The 8,866-nt window shown below is 45.2% G+C and overlaps 1 long non-coding RNA gene across 1 annotated transcript in view; it reads right to left on the bottom strand.

Annotated features, from left to right (window-relative positions):
• LOC105296169 overlaps positions 1-8,866 on the bottom strand; it is a 94,606-nt gene that overhangs the window by 17,151 nt on the left and 68,589 nt on the right. Inside the window, exons 6-8 of the long non-coding RNA XR_002781868.1 lie at positions 7,257-8,644; positions 1,869-2,868; positions 1,026-1,336 (exon numbers count right to left, since the gene is read on the bottom strand). This is a non-coding gene — a long non-coding RNA (uncharacterized LOC105296169). The remainder of the gene's footprint in view (positions 1-1,025; positions 1,337-1,868; positions 2,869-7,256; positions 8,645-8,866) is intronic.

Here is an 8,866-nt window from a genome sequence, read left to right as displayed (position 1 = left end):
GGCGTCAAATCTTTGGTGATGGAAGGAAATTTAACTTTGGGTGGTGAACACACAATGCAGTATGCATACGACACGTTATTGAGTTGTACACCTGAAATCTATTTGATTGCATTAACTGATGTCGCCCCAATGATTTTAATGAAAAAAGTTGAAAAACGCTGTCTTGCTGGAGAAGGCATTTTTCCGGTAGTGGGAGAGGCATAAGCCTCAGAACGGAAGCTTCAATGACAAGGGTGCAGTAACTTCACAGAGAAGCCTTAGCTCAAGGAGGGCACCTGCTGATCTGGCAGCAGAAGCATTGAGAACAGAGTTCTTCACCTTTGTCCTTACGCACACAAGCAGAAGCCAAGAAGCCCCAGTGCGCTTAGGCTGATGCTTCCTGCTCCAGGTCTTAAGTCCACCCAGGGAAGTTCAAGGGTTCTGAAGGCCTTTGACAGGATTCATGAGAATCGAAAACATCTTAAACATATGTTCTCAGAGGTCAAGCCTCTGACCCAAATCTGCTAGCTCCCCAACGTCACGCAAATCGCTTATTTCAGAACGGGAAACTTGAATGAGGATTCTTTTATCACCTGTCGTTTCGTGGTCATTTAGAAAATGCAGCAGCGCTCCATTTTAATGAGATCTAAGTGACAAGAATAAGCCACTTTCTGGGTTTTCTAGATAGTGGGAAGATTTTTAAAAATCTGTCTGAGTGGTATTTTGCAGTGAATTTTCTCTCCTTTTTACTGCATTTTACACTTTCAGTGGAGGCGTTTCTGGGAAATTTTTCCTACTTGTTAATGAATCATGTTGCAGAATCAACAGGTGATTTCAGGAGCGAAGGTGTGAGGAACTGGCTTGAAGAGGATCTAGAGATGGAACCGATGCTGGATCCACGAACGTTTGCTGGGCGCTGAATTGGAGTTTGGTTATGTACGACAGAAGCCAGCTGAACTAATTCCGTCAGAAAGCTGTTTAATGAGACGCTCAAGAGCTTACAAAATAGAAGGTTCTGGAAGCCCAGGACCTAGGCCAATACTTACGTGGCTAAAGCCTGGAAACCGAGACGCCAGCTGCCACAGAAGAGCCAGGCGCGTTTGCGACCGCGCATGGCTTGCTTCGTGATCCCGAGGTTTTCAGATCTTACGTGGAAGCTGGTCCAGGGTGGACCTCAACTCTAAGGTCGTTGCCAAACAACTTTAATGTTCTTGGCTCTCCTGCCTCCAGCAGAGAGTACGGTTTCCTGCAGGAAGATTCTCGCAGGAGAGTCCATCGTAATATCCGTGTACATTCCCACCCTGCCGGGGGTACAAGATGAGTGAGAGCCAGGTATGGTTCTTAAGACGCCAACAGTCTGGTAAAAAGACGGACACATGAAGGGAGAGGTAACCTCACTGATGCCAGCACAGTATCAGAGAGTGGCATTTAACAGGGCCATTGATGAGTGAGCTCTTGCATCTGGGTTTTCATTATATATTTGAAAAGGCATAAGTGAAAGTGCTTAACTTTAAAGAGAAAAATATGCTATTATTGACACGGGCCCCCTAGAACAGCAAAGAGTCAGGGAAGGCTGAACGTGATGGCTCCTTTAATTCTCATTCTCCCGAGGAGACCGACCTGGATTCGCTGTGTGGTCCCTCCCCTTCCGCTTTGGGAGTCAGGCAGCGCACTATCTCCACTAGCTTAGACATAGGAACAGGGTGGGATGCTTGGCTGAAGTTAGTCATCAGGCCACTGGCACACGGAAAGCCTGGGGCTGAATTTACTGTTAGCTCTTTGAGTCACACAGCCTTCCCCTCCCGTCCCCTCCCCCCCACACCCTCCTCCCGCCCCCAGTCTGAACCCGGTGTCCTGTTCAAAGATATTTCCCCTTCTCTTTGACTTACCTTCTGAATTCATTTTGGAAGAATGTACCAAGATCCTTTGAATCCTACTGGAATGTTGAACTCAGTGAGAAGTGATGTGGTTAAGAAAGCAAATAATATGCTGAAAGATGTTCATTGGAAGTGGCTAGAGACATCAAAGAGATGGATGAATTTGCATTTCAAAAAGCTGGCAGGGGGTAACATTTCAGCTCACCTCCATCCAGCCCTCCTATCCATCCTGCCTCTAAACCGGGCAACTCGCTGCCAACGATGCTTCTTCCTTCCCATCAGGGCAGAATGACAGTATAGCTAGCCCCAGGAAATGGCACTGTCTTCTTAAATCAAAGCAGCTCAAAGAAATCTGTCGCTTTTATTAACCGTAGAACACGGTTGCTAACACCGGCTTAGCATCTGCTGGAGCTCGGGCGCCGAGCTTGAGCGTGTACGCGCGCCGTTGTGTTTAATCCTCGTCGCATCGCTGAGACGGCGTCATCGGTTCTATTTTACAGTTCAGGAAAATGAGAGGTGGAGAGGGGAAGAACACGGCCCTAAGGATAAGTTCTGGAGCAAGGATTCGAACCCTGTCGATCCTACTGGGCGCTATGCGACGTTGCATTTTAATTCAAAATCGGACGAAGTTGAGGCGTGGGGGCGGGCGTGGGGGGGATACATAACACATACTGTTTAGTGAAGTGGATTTTCCAGGACAAGCAAGTGGGCAGGAAATGCTCTAATAATTTTCTAAAGTTGAGCTTCCGTTGACAGTTATGGATTGCTAGGAAACTGGCAGACAGACAGACGTGAGAGCTGGAGAGGAGACAGACGTGCACTACGCGCGCAAGGTGCTGAGCGAAATGCGGCAGTGGCCCAGGCGTGACGTCGTCGTGAAATCTCAAAGTCCGAAGGAACCGGGCGGAAGGTCTGGTGGGACATGTCACCTCAGACCCTCCTCCAACGTCCTCAGCAGCAGGACATGTCCCCACGCCCCGGGAGGCAGCTCTGTTTCCACAGAACTTTTTAACTGAAAAAAAAAAATGTACTTTACTTTGATCCAAAATGCACATTCTTGCAGTATCTGCAGCCAGCATCCAGTCCTCGCCAGCATGTAAACCCAAACCGCCTTCCACGTGACAGCCCTGCGGATATTTACAGCACCCCCTTTTCCCAGTGCCACTAACTGCCCTTCAGGTGACACGGGTCGGGACCATTCACCATTCTAGTCTCTCTCCTTTAGGTGTGTCTCAATCCCAATGTCATTTTGGGGAAGGAATTTTATTGGCGAAGAAGATTAAATTGAATAAGACACGTTTAGCGTCTTTAAGGCTCCCTTAAAGACAAGTGGATAAAATTAACTATTGTCAAAATGCTACTTAAAAACTGATACCTAGACATGGACCGTTAGAAGCGTTTAGCGTTTAAAGTTACGACCTCCCCTGCTTGGACACTACGTATCTTTGAATGAGACCTAAGTTTACATTATCGTTTGAGTCAACTAAGCCTCCAAACCTTTTTCACACAAACGATTGCTAGACCACAGACCAAAGGACAGTCACTATAGAGGCACCAAACAGGAAGGAATGTGGGTTTTCTAGGTTTTCTCACCCATTTAGCAGTTTATGTTACTATCACCTAGTCATTCATTAATTTACATACTTGTTCATCCCACAAGTATTTAGTGAATACTTAATCTGTCTGGTTATTCATAACATACTTGGGTGAATGTGAAAGAGATGGGTGACATTACTCCCAGCCTTCAAGAAACCCACAATCTAGCTAGGGAGGGGGAAAAATGAACACAACAATGTAAGTTCTCAAAGCATCACACACTGGAAAAACACGAAGTTGAGTCAGAAACCCTGAGTTCTGGACGGAATTTTGACTTAAGCTGGTCACATCACCTCTGCAACGTATTTTCTCGTTTAAACAATGAGACTCTTAGAGTTTTCCGGTACTTTCTAGTTCCAGGGTTCTCTGTTCCAACGTACAAGACGGCCATGAGCTTCCTGAGGGCAGGGCTTACACTTCATGTATAAGTGAATTTCCCATTAAACTGTATGCAGTTAGTTGAATACCACTGAACCCGTATTTATTGAATGGGCTCGAGAGTTCATATTAAGTACATACAAGGGTGTCTACTACCCCTTGGCTTCAGCTTGGGTTACAAAGAGCACTCTAAGGCAATCCCAAAATAGGCATGGGGGCTCTTACGCAAGTGTCGCTGGATGCGATAGTCCAAAGATTTGCATACACGGTCTTGATGCTCAGGTATAGAAATCACACATATATTTTCACACATGCCAGGATCACGAATGAGACACAAAGTTCACGCTGGGCATACATATACTGCTGTCTATTTCTACTCTTCTCTTTAGGTCTTTCCACCCCTAAAAAGCCCATTTCATCCTTTTCTCTTAGCAAATTATATGGCGATCCATAATGAGGAGTTTGGTAAACAATCTGCTGTGTTCCACCTTAGCGACCCAAGAAATACTGACTTATTTTCCCTCAGAAATAAAATAGGCCCAATGCTGACAACTGTATCTTCTCCCCGATAAAGCCAGATTTCTTGCTGTGTAAGCAAACACATAAACATCCACGCACACACACGCACACACACACACACACGATTACCAGTTGGTAACTCTGCTAGACTAGTCTTCACCTACATATCGCTCTATACCTAAGGCTACAGTAAAACTATTGGCAGAATAATAAGCCGAGCGGAGTGAAATTAAAAAGACACCTGCAGTTTGGAAGATGAGTTTGAAAAACTTACTTGTATGCAGAAGAGGAAGACGGTAAGTCGTTTGGAAGACTCTGAATGTTAAACTGATGGATGTAAATTTGATACACTGTGAGATTATGCCACGTATTGTAGTCACTTGGGGCTGTGTCCAATATCCTTATTAGATTTTAAATCCTTAAGGTGGAAAACACAAGAAGTGGGGAGACTGGCAAAGAGCTGGTCCTACTCTTCGTGGGGTGATGAAAGGCTGTTTTTCTCCAACACTTTTAACGGGGAGACACACCACTGCTGAAAATAAAGACTATTGTCAGTGATAGTTAAAACAGCTACTTGAAATTTACAAAGTCTTGGTCTCAGAAATAACTTAGACCTTGGGAGTTGTATTTGCCTGGCAAAACTTGACTCCCACCAGCATCCATTTGAAAGACCAAGAAATAAAAGCCCATGAAACTTTGGCAACGCTTATGCAAACGGCATTTTTGATGAGTTAACTGTAAGCAGATCAGGGACAGATGGATTAAATCTTCCGCAGAATACCCACTGGCTCAGGGAGGAAAGGTTCAGTGTGTGTTGACATCATGGGGTATGGGTTTTGCTGAGCTCCCTATCTTTGGGAAATCCGTTGAAGACTGTCATCAGATGTATGCAGCTGTGGGTTTTTCTCAGATCTGCTTTATGGTTTTATGGCTTTCGAAGGGAAGCCAAAAATCTTCCGACCGTCATGGCAGGACGAAGATCTGGAAATTTTTTGAAAGTGTGTTCCCAGGCAGACCCATCAAGGCCACACAGCCTTTTATAGCCAGTACCTGCCTAAGGGCCAAAGTCACGAGAAAACTAATTTGGGATTTTTGTGTTTAGACACTGTTCTGGGTCACAAACTCTGCCGGGCTATTTTAAATGGAAAATTTGGCCATTTCTGGGTTTCCTATAAATTTAAACTACAATTAAAATGGAAAATAAAACTCGAAATTTTCTGAGCCCATGAGTCCCGGTAGCAGTCGTAATGCCGGTTGGCAGCTCAGAAGAGACACGGTCACGGAAAATAAAGACTGACGCAGAGCTCGGTGGCCGGTTGATGACCGTCGCCTTCAGCCACCCCTCTCTGACACCTGCGATGTTAACAGTGACGTCCGGAGTCACCGTCACCCTCTGCAGGGGGCTCCGGCTTTCACCTTCGTAAACCGCAGTGCAACCCCGGTAGGAATACTGCCTTTCACGCTCCAGAAAGCCCCGTTGGGCTCGCATCACGGGATGGCCACCTGTGCTTCACTTCTGTAAAGCGTCTGCAAATAAAATTCAGAAGCCCACACGCAAAACCTAACGTTTTCGAAAGAGGAGGCCCCCGAATTCATAGTTGCTCTCTCTCTACATCTATTCCTTTTTGCCGTGTTTCCCGTCTGTCTGACTGCACTTGGCATCTAGGAAGGAGGAGACCAAAGGACAGTCACTATAGAGGCACCAAACAGGAAGGAATGTGGGTTTTCTAGGTTTTCTCACTCATTTAGCAGTTTATGTTACTATCACCTAGTCATTCATTAATTTACATACTTGTTCATCCCACAAGTATTTAGTGAATACTTAATCTGTCTGGTTATTCATAACATACTTGGGTGAATGTGAAAGAGATGGGTGACATTACTCCCAGCCTTCAAGAAACCCACAATCTAGCTAGGGAGGGGGAAAAATGAACACAACAATGTAAGTTCTCAAAGCATCACACACTGGAAAAACACGAAGTTGAGTCAGAAACCCCGAGTTCTGGACGGAACTTTGACTTAAGCTGGTCACATCACCTCTGCAACGTATTTTCTCATTTAAACAATGAGACTCTTAGAGTTTTCCGGTACTTTCTAGTTCCAGGGTTCTCTGTTCCAACGTACAAGACGGCCATGAGCTTCCTGAGGGCAGGGCTTACACTTCATGTATAAGTGAATTTCCCATTAAACTGTATGCAGTTAGTTGAATACCACTGAACCCGTATTTATTGAATGGGCTCGAGAGTTCATATTAAGTACATACAAGGGTGTCTACTACCCCTTGGCTTCAGCTTGGGTTACAAAGAGCACCCTAAGGCAACCCCAAAATAGGCATGGGGGCTCTTACGCAAGTGTCGCTGAATGCGATAGTCCAAAGATTTGCATACACAGTCTTGATGCTCAGGTATAGAAATCACACATATATTTTCACACATGCCAGAATCATGACTGAGACACAAAGTTCACGCTGGGCATACATACACTGCTGTCTATTTCTACCCCTCTCTTTAGGTCTTTCCACCCCTAAAAAGCCCATTTTGTCCTTTTCTCTTAGCAAATTATATGGCGATCCATAATGAGGAGTTTGGTAAACAATCTGCAGTGTTCCACCTTAGCGACCCAAGAAATACTGACTTATTTTCCCTCAGAAATAAAATAGGCCCAATGCTGGCAACTGTATCTTCTCCCTGATAAAGCCAGATTTCTTGCTGTGTCAGCAAACACATAAACATCCACGCACACACACGCACACACACACGATTACCAGTTGGTAACTCTGCTAGACTAGTCTTCACCTAGATGTCGCTCTATACCTAAGGCTACAGTAAAACTATTGGCAGAATAATAAGCTGGGCGGAGTGAAATTAAAGACACCTGCAGTTTGGAAGTTGAGTTTGAAAAACTTACTTGTATGCAGAAGAGGAAGACGGTAAGTCGTTTGGAAGACTCTGAATGTTAAACTGATGGATTTAAATTTGATACACTGTGAGATTATGCCACGTATTGTAGTCACTTGGGGCTGTGTCCAATATCCTTATTAGATTTTAAATCCTTAAGGTGGAAAACACAAGAAGTGGGGAGACTGGCAAAGAGCTGGTCCTACTCTTCGTGGGGTGATGAAAGGCTGTTTTTCTCCAACACTTTTAACGGGGAGACACACCGCTGCTGAAAATAAAGACTATTGTCAGTGATAGTTAAAACAGCTACTTGAAATTTACAAAGTCTTGGTCTCAGAAATAACTTAGACCTTGGGAGTTGTATTTGCCTGGCAAAACTTGACTCCCACCAGCATCCATTTGAAAGACCAAGAAATAAAAGCCCATGAAACTTTGGCAACGCTTATGCAAACGGCATTTTTGATGAGTTAACTGTAAGCAGATCAGGGACAGATGGATTAAATCTTCCGCAGAATACCCACTGGCTCAGGGAGGAAAGGTTCAGTGTGTGTTGACATCATGGGGTATGGGTTTTGCTGAGCTCCCTATCTTTGGGAAATCCGTTGAAGACTGTCATCAGATGTATGCAGCTGTGGGTTTTTCTCAGATCTGCTTTATGGTTTTATGGCTTTCGAAGGGAAGCCAAAAATCTTCCGACCGTCATGGCAGGACGAAGATCTGGAAATTTTTTGAAAGTGTGTTCCCAGGCAGACCCATCAAGGCCACACAGCCTTTTATAGCCAGTACCTGCCTAAGGGCCAAAGTCACGAGAAAACTAATTTGGGATTTTTGTGTTTAGACACTGTTCTGGGTCACAAACTCTGCCGGGCTATTTTAAATGGAAAATTTGGCCATTTCTGGGTTTCCTATAAATTTAAACTACAATTAAAATGGAAAATAAAACTCGAAATTTTCTGAGCCCATGAGTCCCGGTAGCAGTCGTAATGCCGGTTGGCAGCTCAGAAGAGACACGGTCACGGAAAATAAAGACTGACGCAGAGCTCGGTGGCCGGTTGATGACCGTCGCCTTCAGCCACCCCTCTCTGACACCTGCGATGTTAACAGTGACGTCCGGAGTCACCGTCACCCTCTGCAGGGGGCTCCGGCTTTCACCTTCGTAAACCGCAGTGCAACCCCGGTAGGAATACTGCCTTTCACGCTCCAGAAAGCCCCGTTGGGCTCGCATCGCGGGATGGCCACCTGTGCTTCACTTCTGTAAAGCGTCTGCAAATAAAATTCAGAAGCCCACACGCAAAACCTAACGTTTTCGAAAGAGGAGGCCCCCGAATTCATAGTTGCTCTCTCTCTACGTCTATTCCTTTTTGCCGTGTTTCCCGTCTGTCTGACTGCACTTGGCATCTAGGAAGGAGGAGAAACCTCATTTGGGTAAATTTTCATGCTGTAACCGATGGGTGCAAGAGCTACGAAATCCCATGTAAGAAGCAGCTTCGGCAGCATCGATGAAGAAGGCTTTTACTCATAGGACAGGGAATATCGAGAGCATCTATAGGACTGAGTGGGAGGACATTTAATACTTATTTGCATAAAGCTAATGATTATTTAGAACACGATGTGATTGGG

The sequence above is a fragment of the Pteropus vampyrus genome, unplaced genomic scaffold, assembly GCF_000151845.1.
Source record: "Pteropus vampyrus isolate Shadow unplaced genomic scaffold, Pvam_2.0 Scaffold121, whole genome shotgun sequence".
Taxonomy (NCBI): Eukaryota; Metazoa; Chordata; class Mammalia; order Chiroptera; family Pteropodidae; genus Pteropus; species Pteropus vampyrus.
Note: the sequence above shows the minus strand (reverse complement) of the source record. Positions and strands in the feature narration are given on the sequence as shown.